Below are 21,930 nucleotides of genomic sequence, written 5' to 3' on the forward strand. Positions count from 1 at the left end.
ATGTTGGGGGATTTTGAAAAGGTGCCTGGTAAAAGTGTCAGCACACCATTTTTGTCTCTACCCATTACTCTTCAGACTGCTCTAAAAACAAATGATAAGTTTAACTTCAGAGCTACAGAATTGGAGGACAAAGTCAGTCAACGTGTCTCTGCAGTAACTTTAGACAACATCAAGTATGCAGTTGGAGATGTACTGGCATTAGACCTTTTACATGTTGAAAGAATTCCTGTATTTGTACAGATCAAATACATTCTTAACATTGATACCATGTGGGTGCTTGGCAGTAAAATGTTGCTTCCATTGTCCTTTGACTCACATTTTCATGCCTATCATGTAAAAGTAGACAGTGACTGGATGTTGCTCAAACCTGGAGACGAATTGGACCACACATCGCTTGACACATATTCAGTGGACGATAATTTGTATGTTGCTTTGAAACATTTTGTATAGATCTTTTGAAAGGAATTTGTAGACTAGCTGGATGTTGTCACGGAATTGAGTACAATTTCCCCCAGCGTTTCAGCAATGCAAGACTGTTAATGAACAGCTGAACAGGCTCGATGCGTCAGTCTTGTGTTTTATAATTGCTGGGGGAATTGTACTCATTCATGTTGTACTCAAGTACATGTTGCACAAAACCTTAAGAGTATTATTCACAAGTGCTCTGAGTATTTTGCACTAGGTTGTTTGTGTGAAGAATAGCCAGATGTCACAGAATTGAGTACAATTTCCCCCAGCGTTTCAGCAATGCAAGACTGTTAATGAACAGCTCAACAGGCTCGATGCATCAGTCTTGTGTTGTATAAGTGCTGGGGGAATTGTACTCATTCATGTTGTATGTATTTTATTTGTTTTATATAGTTTTACATGTGTTCACTAAATGTTGTACTCAAGTACATGTTGCACAGAACCTTAAGAGTATTATTCACAAGTGCTCTGAGTATTTTGCACTAGGTTGTTTGTGTGCAGAATAGCCAGATATCACAGAATTGAGTACAATTTCCCCCAGCGTTTCAGCAATGCAAGACTGTTAATGAACGGCTCAACAGGCTCGATGCATCAGTCTTGTGTTGTATAAGTGCTGGGGGAATTGTACTCATTCATGTTGTATTTTATTTTTTTATATAGTTTTACATGTGTGCACTAAATGTTGTACTCGAGTACATGTTGCACAGAACCTTAAACGACCACTTCACCACTTTTCAACTTCTATTCCTATAATTGGTCCTCACTAATGTTCATGATAAAACACCACCATTTTTTCCTACTCAGTCTGTGTCTCATAGGAGGGCTTTGGGCAGTTCGGACACCCGTCCACCAGTGACATCATCATTAGGCAGATTTGTTTTTAAACAAGATCTTTATTATCGTGAGAACGATGGCTTCAATTTTTGAATTGCAACTTTTCAGGAAAAGAAAGCCTGCCGTTTCTATTAGCTTGGATTCACCATCGATGATGTCACTGGTGGACGGGTTTCTGAACTGCCCACAGCCTTCCTATGAGACACAGACTGAGTAGGGAAAAATTGTGGTATTTTATCATGAACATTAGTTAGGACCAATTATAGGAAGAGAAGTTGAAAAGTGGTGAAGTGGTCCTTTAAGAGTATTATTCACAAGTGCACTAGGTTGTTCGTGTGCAGAATAGCCAGATGTCACAGAATTTAGTACAATTTCCCCCAGCGTTTCAGCAATGCAAGACTGTTGATCTTGTGTTGTGTAAGGCCTCACTCACACCTTTCGATCTAGCATACAACATTGATGCATGCTAGATGTAAGCAAGATGTAAGTGTCCTGGCCGCCCCAATGCATTTCCAATGGAAGTCACATGGTTTGATACAACATTTTGGACTACAAGCTGTTGTATGGCTTTCGGCTGTGTTTCGACTGCCCCCCTCCACCTCATACAACACAAATGTTGTGTCAAACCATGTGACTCCCATTGGAAATGCATTGCGAGCTTGCATCAGCTATACATCTCATACAACAAGCATGCATCAATCTGTTGCGACCGTGTGAGTCGCCCATAAGCGCTGTGGGAATTGTACTAATTCATTCATGTTTGCACTTAATGTTGTCCTCAAGTACATGTTGCACCTACCTCAAGGTATTAAGTACCATTTTGCACTAGGTTGTTGCACAACCATAAGTTATTGACTTGCACTTTGGGACAAATAAAAAGTTATTGAATGTTGTTCATGTTTCTGAATCCATTTTGTATTTGTACATAAAGGTACATTGTTGCCAGTAGGGGTACAGAATTGCTATTTTAGAGGTACAATGTTGTCACTATAGGAGTACAGAAATGTTATTTTAGAGGTACAATGTTGTCACTATAGGGGTACAGAAATATTATTTTAGAGGTACAATGTCGTCACTATAGGGGTACAGAAATATTCTTTTAGAGGTACAATGTTGTCTGTATAGGGGTACATAAATGTTCTTTTAGAGGTACAATGTTGTCACTAAAGGGGTACAGAAATGTTATTTTAGAGGTACAATGTTGTCACTATAGGGGTACATAAATGTTCTTTTAGAGGTACAATGTTGTCACTAAAGGGGTACAGAAATGTTATTTTAGAGGTACAATGTTGTCACTATAGGGGTACATAAATGTTCTTTTAGAGGTACAATGTTGTCACTAAAGGGGTACAGAAATGTTATTTTAGAGGTACAATGTTGTCACTATAGGGGTACATAAATGTTGTTTTAGAGGTACAATGTTGTCCATATAGGGGTACATAAATGTTCTTTTTGAGGTACAATGTTGTCACTATAGGGGTACAGATATGTTCTTTTAGTGATATAGGCAAAGGTACAAAGTTGTCACTAGGGGTACAGGAATGTTATTTAGAGGTACAACCAAGAAGGGTACACCAATGTACCAATACTGAAGGTACATTTCTGTACTCTACTAGGGTACTCCGGGGGTGACAAGCCCTTTGTACCTTTTGGGGTACAGATTCAACCCTGTTATTTCTCTGTGTGCACCCAGAAGCAAAGATTTTAGTTAAAAATGTTATATTCAAAGATTTGCGCCACATTTTCAAGATTCTTTCAAAAATAGCAGATCTACAAGCTAGTGTCGTGCTACGAGCTTGTAGATCTGCTATTTTGCAATAGCTAAAGTATAACATAATGCTTAAAACACCAACAGGGGTTACCGCACTCCTAACACACTCTTTCATTTCAAGGACCCCCATCTCAAAATGTTCCAGGGACACTCAAGCAAATACTTTTTGTTGTTTCAAATATGAATATATTCAAAGATTTGAAAATGTTTGAGATGATTTTAGGGATGCTATCCCCTCCTATTCCCAGCTTTGTCTGTTTGTGTGAACACAAACATGATGATTTAATTGGCTGAGCAAAGTACATAGAGGATAAAACTCAGGGCAGAAAAGTGAACATGCCCAAAGTGATTGGCCAGAATGGCATTTTATTTGTGATGATTTGATTTGATTGGCTTAGCACGGAGTATGACGTATGATAAGAGCTCCCCTCACCTCAGTGTGATTTTTCTAAGAGACTTGTGACTGGATCCTTTTCAGACAAGTTGAATTTAACTCTTGAACCACATTCAGCAAGCTCAGTAAATTGACCAAATAGATTGGTGTAGACTAGTGGTTTTCAATAATTTTCATACCGAGGTCCATTTATTATGAGGATATGATTTTGTACCAGAGATAACAGGCAAACGATCAAAATAATAATTCTTCCAAATTATCTAATTGTGTAGACTTCTTGTAAAAGGAGTAATGTTAATGTTTAAAAAAAAAACTTGAGCGTAAAATGGGTCCATTTGGTTACCAACACTAGCTGTGGACGACCTGCAGTACCAACAGAACCCCCAGGTCATTTGCTAGTATTTATTTTTTACTAGTTATAAGGTTTCCCATGTAATCTTGTGTATGTTTAATACATGTTTAAATGATTATATGTTTAAATGTCCAACTGGCAACTGGTTAACTATGTCCATTGTCATCTTACTTAATCCTCTTCATGCTGGATAGCACATAAGATCTTCGCCAATGCTGTCTGTCTACTACTATGTCAACACTCACAGTAAAAGCCTGTTAAACTTTTTTTCTTTTAACATTTTGGATTAATAAGTGACTAAAAAACAAAGTGATATGTTGCAAACATGTTTATTATGGTATGAGATTAATGTCTGAGGAAGGTCAAAGTTGAAGGTGAAAGTCTTCTCCTACAGATGAGATTAATGTCCAAAATGTGTTTGGTTAATAACCAGACTCTTATCCCACTTGATGAGATTTTGTTATCCTTGGATATGATTTTGTACACTAACAATTCCATGCGGTATAACATGGTGGGAGAGATGACAAACGTTGACCAAAATAACAATTATTCTGCATTCTCAAATTGGGAACTTTGGGTTCAATTCACATTAAACAAGTATTTAGCATCAAAGTACCGATTGAGCAGAATGTCCCATTTCACAAGTTCCAATTAATGTGTGGTGCACATTAATGTGGTTCTGTAGAAGTGATGGCAAACATTAGCCAAAGTAACAATTCTTCTACGTTCTCAAATTGTGTAGATTTCTTGTAAATTAGGTAATGCGGATAATAATTTAACTGTTTCATTTGGTTTCAACTTACTTTCACAAGTGTTAAAGATGTATGGTAAAGTTAAAGATGTCCATTTGATTAAATTCCATTTAGCTGGGGAACACATGGAACGCCCTCAAGGACCACAAATGAATGTAAAACAATGTAGAAATTAAACAAGTATTTGGCTGTATGTTGCTGTAGGAGACAGTCTAACAAATACACACACAAATGTCAACATGTACATCAGAGGGACAGCACATTATAGATTAACCCATTTTGAACTGAGGTCGATAAAAAAAAAGGCTTCAAAATCCTAAAATCTTTCTGAAAAACCTATGTTTCTGTCAGTGGTGCTCAACCTTTTTCATGTCAAGGACCCCCATAATTATCTCTATTGGGCCACAGACCCCCATCTCAAAATATGTAGTTCCAGGGACCCCCCCAGAAGCCAATAGTTTAGTTAAAAATGTTCGCTCTGAAATATATATTCAAAGATTTACGCCACATTTTCCCGACTTTTCAAAAATAGCAGACCTACAAGCCCGGAATGGGTTAAGCCATACAGATGGTTTGGACATGTACAGCAACAGTACCATGTTCTCTGGCAACGGGCTGGAGAATCCCAGGAACTCTTCGTCATCACTCTCTTCCTGGAAGATATCCAAGATACGTTGCCGCTCAGATTTCTCCAACTCCTGTGCGGTTGGATAACAGGGTTTAAGTCTGGAGACGTGGACCACCTTCCGGTCCTCACCTGTCTCCTCCAAAACCACATCGAAGTTAACTGGCCCCACCTGTGAGATCACTCGGTATGGTCCGAGCCATTTGGGTGCCAGCTTTGCGGTGAAGGACTTCTCAGCCTTAGAGTATGGGTGCGAGCGGAGCCAAACTCTGTCGTTGTCTTTCACCAGCATGTCTCGTCGTCTTTTATCGTAGTTCCGTTTTTGACGGGTGCGCCCTTTCTCCAGGTTCGCTTGCACAAACTCCTGAAGCTCCTTAAGTTCCGTTACGCTCTTATAGGCTGGACAGTCTGGAGAGGGAGTCCATGGCTGCAACGTCACGTCCAGGGGGCTTCTCAAGGTCCTTCCCAATCAAATTACAAAAACGTATTTTTCCTTATTCCAAATACAAAAAAAATACTTTTTAATACAATTTCAATTAACTTATTTTTACCTCAGCAAGAAAATGAAATAATCACAACATTAACTTATACATTTACAATACTTATAAGCCACCACTCTTGTGGAACAGCAGTGCACACTCTTCTGTCAAGAAAAAAATTAAATAAATCTGTCAAAACGCATTTCTCTGGGGCGTTGGCAGTCTCACTGGTTGTCAGATAATACAATTTCAATGAACTTCTTTTTACCTCAGCAAGAAAATGAAATAATCACAACATTAACTTATACGTTTACAATACTCACATCTTGACAGCATCTCGGCACTTATTTCTTCAGATCTAATCTCTCTTAGTAGAAGTAGCTGCGAAGATCACTCATGGCCTCCTCATTCTGCTCATTCTTTGTATCTTTCCCTAGGAGAAACTTCAATGACTTCAGTGCCACTAGCAAGGTCTGTCCCTTCTTAGTAACGCCAGTGATCTGTGCCGCAAGACTGGCACGATCAGCATCACTGGCCTTCTTCTGGCGTCTCAGGCTCATGTTCTTTATTTGTCCAAGACTCTTGTCCTTCTCCTTGTCCACCTTTTCATGGCCCGCCACAATTCTCTCCAACAGCCGTCCAGCGTTTTCTGGGAATGTCTGGCTGGTACCACCGGTTTGTGCCGAACTTTTCGGAGGTTGCAGACCCACTAAACAACCTCAAACGGAAAGGAGTCAAATTTCGGTGGACCCCTGAATGCCAACGTTCCTTTGAGACCCTGAAGAACCACCTGGTCTCCCCACCCATCCTGGGACATCCAAACTTCAATCTGCCCTTTGTGGTGTATACGGATGCCAGTGATGTCGGACTCGGGGCTGTACTCGTCCAACAAACTGGGCTGGGTTCTGAAGAGGTGTTGGCATATGGAAGCAGGAGCCTGAATAAGGCTGAAAGGAATTACTCTACCACCGAAAAAGAGTGTCTGGCTGTGGTATGGGCATTGGAGAAATGGCGGTACTACTTGGAATGTAGATCCTTTACCGTGGTGACCGATCACTCGTCCTTGGTCTGGATGTTCAAGTCCCAGAAGGCCAGTACACGCCTCACTCGGTGGGTTCTACGCCTACAGGAGTTCACGTTTACTGTTGAGTATCGGAAGGGGAAGTATAATACAGTACCCGATGCTTTATCCAGAGCTCCCAGTGACGCCCCTTCTGAGGACCCAACGGAGTTTGCCACCATGATGTCAGTGAAAGGAGAACCTCGCAGGGAACTTCCTATAACTGACGAGGAGATCTGGAAAGCTCAGCAAGGGGACCCGGAGATACAAAAGATCTATAACTCTATTGTGGAGGAGGGAGAGCTCACTATAAGTGAGTCCATCAAGTACACCATCCTGGAAGATAAAGTCTACAGGGTTGTGCAGCTCCCCCACAAGACAATCTACCAGGTCTACCTACCTGACTGTCTCCGGAAGCCTCTCCTTCAGATGTTTCATGATGACTCTATCTCAGGTCATCTAGGAAGGTACAAGACCTACAAAAGGATGCATACCTTGGTATACTGTCCGGGAATGAGCTTGGAGGTGAAAACGTACGTGCAGAACTGTGAGACCTGTCAAAAGTTCAAACCGGAGAGTCGAAAGGTAGCAGGGAAGTTGCAGCAGACAGTGGTTGAACATCCTTGGGAGATGATTGGAGTGGATTTCATGGGCCCGTTTCCAAGGACCATGTCTACCTTGTGGTGTTTGTGGACTACTTCACTCGCTGGGTGGAGCTATACCCCCTGAGAAAGGCCACAGCGGAAACGGTCTCCAAAGTCCTCACTGAGGAAATCCTCACAAGGTGGGGAGTCCCCCATTTCATCCTTTCGGACCAGGGTTCCCAGTTTGTGTCTGCAGTCTTCAAAGAAACCTGTGCGAAATGGAACCTGCGGCAGAAGCTCACAACAGCATATCATCCCCAGACTAATCTCACAGAAAGAGTTAACCGGACCCTTAAAACTATGATTGCATCCTATGTCAATAACAACCATAAGCACTGGGACAAACACCTCCCGGATTTCCGTTTCGCCCTGAACTCAGCCGTTCACGAGTCCACTGGTGTCACTCCCGCAGAGTTGAACCTGGGAAGGACCTTGAGAAGCCCCCTGGACGTGACGTTGCAGCCATGGACTCCCTCTCCAGACTGTCCAGCCTATAAGAGCGTAACGGAACTTAAGGAGCTTCAGGAGTTTGTGCAAGCGAACCTGGAGAAAGGGCGCACCCGTCAAAAACGGAACTACGATAAAAGACGACGAGACATGCTGGTGAAAGACAACGACAGAGTTTGGCTCCGCTCGCACCCATACTCTAAGGCTGAGAAGTCCTTCACCGCAAAGCTGGCACCCAAATGGCTCGGACCATACCGAGTGATCTCACAGGTGGGGCCAGTTAACTTCGATGTGGTTTTGGAGGAGACAGGTGAGGACCGGAAGGTGGTCCACGTCTCCAGACTTAAACCCTGTTATCCAACTGCACAGGAGTTGGAGAAATCTGAGCGGCAACGTATCTTGGATATCTTCCAGGAAGAGAGTGATGACGAAGAGTTCCTGGGATTCTCCAGCCCGTTGCCAGAGAACATGGGCTCCAAGCTCTAGAGAGAGAGCAAAAGACTTCTCTGCACACGTGCAGTTTTTCTAAGGGGGGGGGAATGTGGCGGTCCGCCCCTACTTAATTTATTCACGTCACCTTCATTCACGTCACTTCATTCATCCGTCCCTCTCATCCATTCACAAACCCTGTCAGCCAATCACACCACGTCATTTTCCTCACGTTACCTACCCCGCGTCAGTCGAAGTTCAAGTGAGGAACTCACCCCGCTGTCACTGTTCCACGACACCAGCAGCAGCATATAGCACTGTCTGTCCATGTTACAAAGTATTCCGTGTAGAGCCCGTGCCAGTCCCCGTGTGTACATAGTCCGCGTCGGCAGGCGATAGCTGAACGGAGGCACGCTACTTGTCAGGAATACAACGCTCGGCGAGCAGAACAGCTGACAGAGAACCCAGGCATCATCAACAACGGCGGACCCGGCCATTTAAATCCGGAGGATCTGTCGCTCCATGGTACTGAGGTAACGGGGAGAGACTCACTGTTTGGCTTCCGTGGAGTGGTCGAGTGAAGTAGCCTAGAGCTAAAACAACGGTCTTTTGAAGAGGAGGATCTGAGCGTTTGGGTTTATTTTGACGTCTATTTTGTTTATTTATTTATTATTTGGGAGGGGCCTGTTTATTAAACAGTTGATTTATTTTGCATTTGCTGAACTGAACCATTTACGTTGTTTTCACCTGAACTGAACTTTACAAATAAACCTTGTGAGGTATCTTTTTCATTTAAATAAGGACTCAGTGTGGTTTACTGTGGAACATATTGATCATTAGTGAAAGTGAATATTATAATTGTGTTGGGTGTTGAATTTACTGGATATTATTTGGTGTTGTTTGTACATGAATGGGTGCATGTTTTAATACATGTGCCCATGTGGGTTTTGTTCTTGAGGTTATATTATGTATTATAATATTTAACCCCTGATAAATTGTCGGATGAAAAGCCGACTGGCACCCCAAGCACATTTAAAGGGCAATCCGCTACATAGTGAGCATATCGGCAAAAGGTGGTAACTACTGTACCAGGCACTGGAGGCCAAAAGAAGACCAAAGAAGTTATTTTTGGATGCAGTGAGGACATGAAGTTAGTTGGTGTGAACGAACAGGAGGCAGAGGACAAGATCATGGAGGCAGAGAGAAATTACTTTGTCTTACAGCTTAAGTAGACATCCATGTACACATTATAATAGAAATAATCTAGTTTCGGTTGCATTGTCTGGATAATTTCCTCATCCCTATACACCCTTTCAACTGCATAATCAGTGATCGTATCAGTGATACAATCACACCACTTAAGTCCACTTAATGCGAGTTGACCTTGAACCTGGGAAAAATACTTGTGGCTTTTCCTGAGGTAAAACTTGTCATTTACTAGGTTCAGATGTTTCACTTCTGTCAGGTTTTCAACACCACAACTCTTGACCTCCGCCAGCCCAAATGGTGGAGTTCCCCTCGGGTCATACACTTTAGCATCAGGGCTAGCTCCAAGGTGTGGTGCGTCAGGGTGAATGATGATTCCACATTGTGTCACAGAGACATCAAATTGGTCCGCATAGCTAGCCTGGTTAATAAACCAGACCGAATCAGCCGTTGGCAAAATGTGTTTTGCCTGCCAGCGGATTAGGGTCTGGCGAGGCTCAGTAGCACGCCTCTTTCCTACAACCGAGAACAGGTCGGGCCAATCGGGACACGGTATGCAATATGGGCGGGCTTTGGTACAGTGACGTTCAATGCTTGAGACCTTTGACTGACAGTAGCTCTGACCAATTGCGTCAAAGAGAAAATGTTTGAACCCGCCCCCCGGGAAATTAAATCCAAGTGGAGCCAGCCCAGACTAATATACCGCGACAGTGTTGTGTGATATTAGTCTGGCTTATTAGCCAGGCTACCGCATAGCGCCTTAGAATTTCTGGTTCCAGTTCCAGACCTCTCTTCATCGCAGCAGTCTGTGGCGTTCCTTTAATGATCCGGGCTGCCAAGGTTTTGCTGGTAGACTCTCCACGAACATGACATATCTCCCGGAATCTGCTGGCTGTTAGTCTTGGTTTGCGTACCTCTGTCCACAGCTTACATTCGGACTGCAGCCGGGTTTCTGCCTCAATGGCAGCAGACACCTCCCGTGACACCTGTAAGCTGTCCAAGTGACATCGTTGCCTGTAGGTCGGCTGAAAACTTAAAGCTGTTGCAGATGTAGGCCTATATCTGTAACCATCTACAGGCAACTGAGGAGAGCAGGCTCCAGAAGCCCCCCCCCCCTTGGACGACGACGCCGTGGCCGTGCTATTGGAGATAGCCCAGGGGTTCCCGCTCGCTGCCGCCGCGGCCCAAGCAGCTCCGTTGGCGGTCGCTGATGTCCCGCCAGCGATAGCAGCGCCCGTCGAGGAACCCACCGTAGCCGCCGCCCCACCCGCTCTGCTTCCCCGAGACGAGACGGAGCTACCGCCATCTATATGACGGCGGCACTCAGGTGCGGTCGGCCATGGCCCCAGCCAGCACCTGCTAATCCATAGAGAACACCAGATAGACACATCCTGCCCCTGGCGGAGGTGTCATGGAGTTTCTGACACTGGCATGGGCCCATCCAAATGCCGCTGATCCACCCCGCGGCAGAGGTGTTTTTTCACTCGACAGCAACGCTCGAGGTGGCGGGGCTAGCAGGCTTCCCCGACGTCGATCGACTGCTGCCAGGATACCTGGTCAACCCGACACGACTCCAGTACGGACCTATAGGAAAAAAACCCGTTTTCCCAGATCCAAAAGACAGGGCGGCTTCAGCCTCACTCAAAAGGATCTACGGCCACCTCGTAGCCGTAGCAAGAGCCCTAAATGCCGAAGCCCTCCTGCAGGGCTCCCTCACAGTGCTCCTGGAGACGGCAGGAGATGCCCCCACAGCAGCACAACAAGCGGAGGTGAGGCGTCTGAACGACGAAGCCAAGCTCTTGATGAGATCCGCCACTGAGTCCCTGGGTCGGGCCATGACACTGTGTTTCATGCAGGAGCGCATTAGATGGGCGGACGTTTTCCCGGTGACCGGAATGCTCCGTGGATCGGCCAATCGTCACACAGCAGGAGGAACGCGGAGGGGCTGTGTCACCTGCATGAACCAGCCAGACACACCTCCCCCCGCATCGTCCGCCAGTGGCGGGCCCAGCCCGTCCGCCGGCTGACAGAGGGTGGGCAAGGGTGCCTTGGAGGTTCCGGGTGGAGCGTGTACAGGCTCGTGCTCAACCCGTCGATAGAGCGGCAGCTGGCCGCGCTCGCAACCAGCCACGAGAGTACACTCCCCAGAGAGAACCTCATGGCAGAGGCGCTTACCGTGGACGAGGACGCGGACGAGCGAGATAGCATGAAAGACCTTGCCTCGGGGGGATTCAGAGGACCGTCCCCCCCATGCCCGTCGGTTCGAACCCGGTTCCAAATGTAGAGGCCACGGGCCCCACGTTGGAACCAGCGGTGAAAAGGAGGAAAATGTTACTGGCTCTCGCAGAGAGCGAGGAAAGGACTATAAACATTCCCCTAGAAAACAAAGTTGTTGCTGTAAAAAATGCTGCTGTGTACAAAAGATGTTCAATAAAACACTTGATTGTATCAATTACTCAGTTATTAAAACAAAACACAATAAAACAACAACATCGAACCCACACGGGCATAATGAGCCCACCGCAGAAAGAGTCGCTAGGCCTCTCGACAGCGGTGGGACGGTGCTTCGGCCCTGTAGCGAGCACAAAGCTCACCGCAGGCTGGAGACGTCACGGCCGCAAACTCTCCTCGCCAGCCCGATTAGGCGGGGAGAGGCTCCTAATGCAGGAGCACCGCGACCGTTGCATCGTCAGGCCACTAGGGAGTGCTGCCACTCCACAGGTAATGAAACCCACGCTAGAGAACCCTCTGGCACGGTGTTTTCAACAGTGGAGGCTATGTGGCGCGTCCCCCTGGGTATTACGCAGAGTAAAGACGGGTTACAAACTGCAGCCGCCACCCAAGTTCGGGAAGATAATTCTCTCTCAAGTGGGGGGGCAGGCAGTGGAAGTACTTCGGGCCGAGATCCTCGAATTACTAGACAAAAAAGCTGTCAGAGAGGTTTCTACACGGGGGGAGGGGGGGGGGGGGGGGGGGGGGGGGGGGTTGGTCTACGACCGATCCTAGATCTCAGAGCTCTCAACAAATTCAAAATGCTGACAGTAGCGACCCTACTACGTTCTCTGCGCCAGGGCGACTGGTACACCAGTATCGATCTCAAAGACGCTTATTTCCATATCCCGATCTATCCACCACACCTGCGCTTTAGATTCGAAGGGAGGATATACGAATATATGGTTCTCCCCTTCGGGATGTCACTATCCCACAGGGTATTCGTGAAATGCACTCAAGCGGCACTAGCTCCCCTGTGTCACCAAGGGGCCCGCATTGTATCCTACATAGACGATCTCCTGCTGTGCGCAAGTTCACCAGCAGAGGCGCTGCTTCGCACAAAACTCGTGGTGGATCAGCTATCCTCCCTGGGTTTTACTATAAATTATGCGAAGAGCACGATGATGCCTACCCAATCGATAGATTACATAGGCATAGCGCTGAATTATCTCTCCTTCTCAGCCAGGCTGAGCCAGGAGAGAGTGGAATCTTTCTCAAATGTGTGACACTTTTCAGAATAGGGCACAAGGTGCCGTTCAGCGTATGTCTACGAATGGCATGGGTATACAAAAGTTATTTTATAAATAATGGGAACTGTGGAGTGTTTTAAAAATGTTTACTTCATAATTGTCCTATTTCATAATTTCATGTCACTAATTTCATATTTACATCATGCTTAATACGTTTGTTGTATTAAAGGAGCATTCAGTGATTTGGGTGATTTGGAAAACCACCCGGTCCGCCCCGGTAACAAAATGTGCACATGCACGCTCTACAGTGGGGGGAAGTGCAACAGGCCAACAGCATGTGCACCAAGGCCCGCCCCCACTCGATCATGATTGGAGGAAGGCCCCTCTCATCCTGATTGGATGAAGGCTTTGCCACCCGCCACCAAAACTGAAACTAGGGTTTTTTGACCCCAGGGGCTCACTGGGGACAGGGAGGAACTCCTTATATGGTCAGCACACTCTATAATAGGGAGAATTATCCAGAAAAATAAATAAATAAGTGATATTTGAATTAAGTCAAATCACTGAATATACCTTTAATGTTTCAGTATGATGGTCATAGATTATGTAACTCTGATATAAGTGCTTTTGAGCATGCACGGCTGCGCAGGTAACTTGTATGAAGGGTTGATTAGTAGTGTCACTCATTCATTCACAACCCATCGTCAGGAGCACACAGCCCGTTGGTATGTTAAACTTGGAACCATGTGAAATGTTTAATGTTTGCTATGAGCTACTGGTTACTAATGCAGCCTGTTAGGGGCACGGTGGCACAGTTGGTAGTGCTGTCACCTCACAGCTAGAAGGTCCTGGGTTCGATTCCCGCTCGGGACGCTGTGGGTGCTGGCGGCGTGTTTCCTCCTCCGCGTCATCAGTGCCCATACCCGAGGCGGGGTTGGCGAAAGGGCCTTTCTGTGTGGAGTTTGCATGTTCTCCCCGTGTCCCCTAGGGTAGGTACCCTCACAAAAAACATGCAGTAATCCTGGTCTCTAAACTGCCTCCCCCTGGCCAGCCGGGGCGCCTGATGGAGGGGAAAGGAACTGGTTGGAATAACGTGTTCCTTCCACACGCTACGTCCAACCAGGAAAACTCCCCCCTGTCAGGTGTAAAGGAGCAACTTGGACACTCAGGCATGAAGGAAGCATGAGTTCAAGTCCGTTGCTCTCCCCATGTCCCCCATATATGGGGACTAGGTTGGCGGAGGGTGTGTAGCCCAGGATCACATTAGATAATTGACACAGGGGTGAAAAAATGGGTTACAAAATCGTGGGATAAAAATTATTAAAAAAAAAAACTAATGCAGCCTGTTTAGCAGTGTACAAAGCAATTGTGCAGTTGTGTGATTGTAAACATTTACCCTGTTGTGTCCGCATTTGATACTGAAATGAATGATTATTAAGCGACGCGTGGCGTGCAGTGAGAACGCTCTGGCTTTAATTATTTGCTGCAGCCTGGCTAGCGTTTGGCTAGCGATTAGCCGTGGCCAGCACTGGCTGTTTAAACAAGTTACTCTGTCAACCAATGTAGCGGACGGTAGCGTGGTAAATGGTGGAGGAGTCCTGTAGGCCATGATGTTGCATGGTGGTGTTTTGTACGTATATGTCCATTGTCACGTTCTGGTGGTGTGGTGAGGACCCAAATGCAGGACAGCAAGGCAGGCATAGTTCAAAATCCAATATTGGGGATTTATTACAAAAACTGAGAAAACATCACAATCACAAACTAACACTGAACATGAAGTGACACCAAACTCGACAAGGACTGACTGGGGAACAAGACTAATATACACAAGAGGGCTGATTACACATGGGAAACACCTGGGGAAGACAATAACATAGAACCAAAACAACTAGAACACAACATAGAAATACAACACCAAGACAAGCAAAGTCTGTGACTGTGACAGTATCCCCCCTCTAGGGACGGCTCTTGACATCCCACAATGTCAAAGAAGAGAACTTAAAGGGATTATGACATTATTTATAACATCATTTTAACAACATTAAAAGTCTTGGCCATGGTCTTTCAAACGTGTCTAAAAAGTTTAACAGAAAAACTCCACTCCAGTATTTCTTGGCAGGAGTGTTTGTGTCTCTGTTCTATGCAGCTTGAGAAGGCCAGGAAAAACACCTTCTTTTAGCCAGTAGATGTCGGTAATTCCCCCTTTCCTGTCAATCACTACCCCGCTCCGCCCCCCCACCCCTCAACCCCTCCCCCCTCCCTACTTCTCCGCCCCCCCCTCAGAGAGAGGAAGTCTTCTGTTTTTTTTCTTCACAGCATCTTACTGCAGCCATAGCAACACACGGAACTTCTTACCCTTTTAAAACTTTAAAACTATTTTTTACATACAATGGCGGCTAATGCTCATTTATTCGACCCCGAATCAGACCCCGAAGTAGATTTTTTACTGCAAGATAGTCCGCAACAAGTTCGCCCACGACGTACACAACAGACAGTGGATCAATGGTATGTGATTTCTTTTTTCGTGTCAATGCAAATTATGTTTACAGTATATGATAACGTTAGCAACATTAGCAACGTTAGCCTGGCCCTCAGCTAGCCAATTTCTCAGCATAAAGCAATAATATAGATATGAAGTAATCAACAGACCAGCTATGTATTTATTTTGTTTTATGGACACATTTATTTATGTAAAGTTATAAATGTCCATTCATTGTAGACAATCCATTTTATTCCGCTGTAACGTCCATCTGCAATAATATAGACGTATCGGAAGTTATTGGCTTGCATTGTGTATTATATATATAATTGACCACAGGCGATTAGACAGTGGTCATGCCTTCATTCGTCAAGGCCAGGGGTAGGCAACCTTACACACAGATGCCAACACTGGCACATTGGCAAGTGTGTACGTTTTTTTTCCCTATTAAAATGTAATCAATCATTCTACATTTAGTCAAATTCATAACTGAATGGGGACTGGGTTCTGGAAGTCTAATTATAATTACATGATCTTGATGTAAAATAATGTACATTTCCAAGAAATGTACATTATTCTGTTGTGGTGTTTTGTATAGCCCATGGACAATCTAAATCAGTCAGAAATATTTAATTTCGATGTTAGGGTTAATATGGCACACTGTCAAGAAAGACATTTAAAAATTCATGTCAAAAAGGTTGCCGACCCCTGCTTTATATAAAACGCTTTGGCAAGATTGTTACTGTTTCAATTGAATTATTTTACTTTGACTTTAAAGGTGCACATGTGGCCATTGTATCATGATGTCAAAAGACGAAGAATGCCAATGTTGCAAGGAAATACCACAGGTAACAATCTTGCTACTCAGTTCCTGGCCTTTGTACTGTACACAATAGATAGCCAAATAGCACCCACTGAGTTGAAAGCTGAAGCTCCCCTCCCCCTGGTAAATTTGTCACATAGTCTCACACCTTTAGGGGGGGGGGGTGCAAACAGGTATTCAAATGCTTATTAGCATTTGAATACCTGTTTGCACAGGTATTTGCCAACTTCCAACAGGTATTTGCGCTGTTTGCCAGGTAGAGAATATATTAATGTTGCACTGCAGTACATGCTTTATTTCCATTTGAGGGGCGGGGCAGGGGGGCACCCGCTGCTGTTATAAGAACCTATACTAACACTCAACTTACCTTACCAATTCTGTCATGTAATTTACTCAAGGTTCGGAGACGAATGCGGGAGACACAGACAGACAGCTGTATGAGCGAACATCCAGGATTACCAGAAGTGTGTTTTAGCTTATTTGTCCTACAGGCAGCACTACAAATGTACACTGCTGCTCATGGAAACCTCCGTGTCCGTAAACAGTTGTATAGGTAAGTTGTCATAGGATATACATTTTTCATAGTAACCATTGTACAAATACTGTAAAGCATGTTAGCCAGGCAACAAGTCTTCCAATAATATAAATAATATATATATTCTAAAGTCATCATTTCTCATTGGCTGTTGTCTTGGATTTATGACACATACTGTACAAGATAATTATTGAAATGAGATAATACATGACTGAAATTGTATCATAAATCAACGTTTATTTTCCAACACCACTTGGTAAAACTTTGTCATGGAGTATGTCGACATTCATCTTTTTCATTTTTAACAGGCGTTACAGGTTCCTAGCCTACAGAATGTTTGTGTATTGGTGCTGGGGTCGCTTGGGAAAGAACGTCCGTGTCCCGATTCCAGCGTGTGTCGTGAATCACATCCGTGAGCATTTCCCCGACGATGATGGCCAGTATGTTGGATTCAGACGTCATGCTCTAAATTGAAGCGTGACACATATCTGGCGATGACCTCCTCTCTGTCCGGTCGTTCGTAACCTGCACACAAATCCTCAGGGACTGGGATCTCCATCAACTCGGCCGTGAACGGAGCAGGGTCGTCTATGACTTTCTCAAAAATGAGGTCCATCAAGTCGCCAGCATACCCTGTGCAATATCAAGACAGTCAGTAAATACATCCTGTGTATTGTTTACATGTCAGTTGTCCTTTGAAAATTGAAAAGTTTTTTTGCCTAAAATGTTTCTGCCTATCAGGTATGCATAGGACTTTGTTGCATATTATTCAGGGAATGTAAAGTGTATTATATATACATTACTACTGATTGTTTTTTTCATTTTTGGAATGGCACATTACACTTTATTCAGATAATGTAGGTTTTGTATTTTATATTTTCACTGATGCTGCTCTTTTTTTATTTATCTCTTGGAATGTTATGTGTGCGGTTTTCTATTTACACTGATTGTATGCTTGAAGCACAGTATTTTACTAACCTTAGAAGTGCAATAAAAAATAAAATATTCATTTGGGTTCTTTTTTTGGACTGGTAAATATTGAGTAAGAACTTACTGAATGTGGGATCTACTAGCACTTTTACAGCTCGGCATTCACCCTTTTTGGCCTTTGGGAAACGTAAAGCGTGCATAGGTTGTCCTTTCTTGCTGATGGCCTGTGGGCGGCGTGTATTCTCATTGAAATGCAGCACAGCCAGGAGGGTCCTGAAAAATATAAATCATACAATATTGGGACTTTTTCCATTAATATTTATTACCATACTTTTTCATTATTTCGTCATTTAATTACCTGCACAGCATTCCAATGTATGTATAGGCCACGCTTTTCGGGGCAAAGCGTATTATGACGGAGTGAAATGCTTCTAGTGACGAGGTTTGGTGGTGAGGACTGAGTTTCATGATGTCTTTGAGGATTCTCTTGTTTTCAAGCACTTTCTCCAGCTTTTCGAATACAGTAGTTCCTAGAGAAACACACTGTAATTACTGGATTTGATGCTAGATAGGGGTTTGTCAAAGTGGAGTCCACAGCATTTTTTATCTTCTCAATATCCATATTTTTGCACTGTCATTCGTTTTTAAATATTACCAAACATATCTTTTTTAAATAGCAGATGAACAAGTTTACTGTGGATAAAACAATGTTTTCAGGTTTGACCAAAAGTTGAACTGTATGAGTATCACTACGCTAGCAGATGAAATACGCACCTGCTTTCAGCCATTTTGACACTTGAGTGGTTTCACGGATGGGATGGAGGCATTTTTCGAAAAGAGGTGAGTTTTGGTGAATGTGGATGTCTTGCACATGGTTCAATATGGATGTCCATTTTGCCGCTCTCTCTGGCCCAGTGCTGGATGAACTCGCTGTCCAATAGACATGGTTCCTGATAGAACGTATCCATGGCCTCAATTCTTCACATTTTTTACCTTTGGCAATCTTCTCCAGTTGTTTTGAAATGCCTACAGTTTGGAAAACAAGATTTTCACAAATTATAAGAACAGTAATTGAGTGGTTACTCAAGATGTTCAAATTAGTGAAATTAAAAGAACATTAATTGAAATGCAATGTCATATTTTTGACAAATTGATTTTCACATTATTTTTACGATTTTAATGAATGGTAATTTACTTTTCTCCAGATGCCACACGTCATAATATTGCGTGACGTCATTATCCTTGAGGTATTTCTGGATTTGTGGATGCCGATCAGTCACAATGCATTTCACAGTCACATTTATTTGGGCCAAAAGTGCCAGGCTGTCGATTAGGCCCTGCTTTTCCATCGCCCAACTCCCACCGACTTGGTTACTCTGTTAAAACAGAACACGTTTGTATGTATGTACTGTATGTATGTATGTATGTATGTATGAATATCTCCGCACATGCAGTTTGTACTAACCTGTACCAGTTGGACATCGATGACCTTGTCCACAGCCATGTTCATCATCGTGTAGCTTCCATATTTGGCTGAGTGGCCTTTGTACAAATACAAAAAAATATATATTACTTTTTGTATGTACACATATTATGCCATCTACAATATCCAAATGAGACCATATGATATGACATTCAAAGGATTCACCTGGAGAGTCTGCACGCATGTCACCACCTGCTATGATGCCATTAGGTGAAGCCTGGCACTGTGCGAGCAAGTCATTCTGTGACTGTTTCCATGCGTAAACTATGGCTGGCTCAACATAGGTTTTGGTATGCCGGCGGAACGTGCGGTATTTGTGAAGCGCGTCATGCCTTCATTCGTCAAGGCCAGGGGTAGGCAACCTTACACACAGATGCCAACACTGGCACATTGGCAAGTGTGTACGTTTTTTTTCCCTATTAAAATGTAATCAATCATTCTACATTTAGTCAAATTCATAACTGAATGGGGACTGGGTTCTGGAAGTCTAATTATAATTACATGATCTTGATGTAAAATAATGTACATTTCCAAGAAATGTACATTATTCTGTTGTGGTGTTTTGTATAGCCCATGGACAATCTAAATCAGTCAGAAATATTTAATTTCGATGTTAGGGTTAATATGGCACACTGTCAAGAAAGACATTTAAAAATTCATGTCAAAAAGGTTGCCGACCCCTGCTTTATATAAAACGCTTTGGCAAGATTGTTACTGTTTCAATTGAATTATTTTACTTTGACTTTAAAGGTGCACATGTGGCCATTGTATCATGATGTCAAAAGACGAAGAATGCCAATGTTGCAAGGAAATACCACAGGTAACAATCTTGCTACTCAGTTCCTGGCCTTTGTACTGTACACAATAGATAGCCAAATAGCACCCACTGAGTTGAAAGCTGAAGCTCCCCTCCCCCTGGTAAATTTGTCACATAGTCTCACACCTTTAGGGGGGGGGGGTGCAAACAGGTATTCAAATGCTTATTAGCATTTGAATACCTGTTTGCACAGGTATTTGCCAACTTCCAACAGGTATTTGCGCTGTTTGCCAGGTAGAGAATATATTAATGTTGCACTGCAGTACATGCTTTATTTCCATTTGAGGGGCGGGGCAGGGGGGCACCCGCTGCTGTTATAAGAACCTATACTAACACTCAACTTACCTTACCAATTCTGTCATGTAATTTACTCAAGGTTCGGAGACGAATGCGGGAGACACAGACAGACAGCTGTATGAGCGAACATCCAGGATTACCAGAAGTGTGTTTTAGCTTATTTGTCCTACAGGCAGCACTACAAATGTACACTGCTGCTCATGGAAACCTCCGTGTCCGTAAACAGTTGTATAGGTAAGTTGTCATAGGATATACATTTTTCATAGTAACCATTGTACAAATACTGTAAAGCATGTTAGCCAGGCAACAAGTCTTCCAATAATATAAATAATATATATATTCTAAAGTCATCATTTCTCATTGGCTGTTGTCTTGGATTTATGACACATACTGTACAAGATAATTATTGAAATGAGATAATACATGACTGAAATTGTATCATAAATCAACGTTTATTTTCCAACACCACTTGGTAAAACTTTGTCATGGAGTATGTCGACATTCATCTTTTTCATTTTTAACAGGCGTTACAGGTTCCTAGCCTACAGAATGTTTGTGTATTGGTGCTGGGGTCGCTTGGGAAAGAACGTCCGTGTCCCGATTCCAGCGTGTGTCGTGAATCACATCCGTGAGCATTTCCCCGACGATGATGGCCAGTATGTTGGATTCAGACGTCATGCTCTAAATTGAAGCGTGACACATATCTGGCGATGACCTCCTCTCTGTCCGGTCGTTCGTAACCTGCACACAAATCCTCAGGGACTGGGATCTCCATCAACTCGGCCGTGAACGGAGCAGGGTCGTCTATGACTTTCTCAAAAATGAGGTCCATCAAGTCGCCAGCATACCCTGTGCAATATCAAGACAGTCAGTAAATACATCCTGTGTATTGTTTACATGTCAGTTGTCCTTTGAAAATTGAAAAGTTTTTTTGCCTAAAATGTTTCTGCCTATCAGGTATGCATAGGACTTTGTTGCATATTATTCAGGGAATGTAAAGTGTATTATATATACATTACTACTGATTGTTTTTTTCATTTTTGGAATGGCACATTACACTTTATTCAGATAATGTAGGTTTTGTATTTTATATTTTCACTGATGCTGCTCTTTTTTTATTTATCTCTTGGAATGTTATGTGTGCGGTTTTCTATTTACACTGATTGTATGCTTGAAGCACAGTATTTTACTAACCTTAGAAGTGCAATAAAAAATAAAATATTCATTTGGGTTCTTTTTTTGGACTGGTAAATATTGAGTAAGAACTTACTGAATGTGGGATCTACTAGCACTTTTACAGCTCGGCATTCACCCTTTTTGGCCTTTGGGAAACGTAAAGCGTGCATAGGTTGTCCTTTCTTGCTGATGGCCTGTGGGCGGCGTGTATTCTCATTGAAATGCAGCACAGCCAGGAGGGTCCTGAAAAATATAAATCATACAATATTGGGACTTTTTCCATTAATATTTATTACCATACTTTTTCATTATTTCGTCATTTAATTACCTGCACAGCATTCCAATGTATGTATAGGCCACGCTTTTCGGGGCAAAGCGTATTATGACGGAGTGAAATGCTTCTAGTGACGAGGTTTGGTGGTGAGGACTGAGTTTCATGATGTCTTTGAGGATTCTCTTGTTTTCAAG

This window comes from Electrona antarctica (assembly GCF_951216825.1).
Source record: "Electrona antarctica genome assembly, chromosome: 16".
Classification (NCBI taxonomy): domain Eukaryota; kingdom Metazoa; phylum Chordata; class Actinopteri; order Myctophiformes; family Myctophidae; genus Electrona; species Electrona antarctica.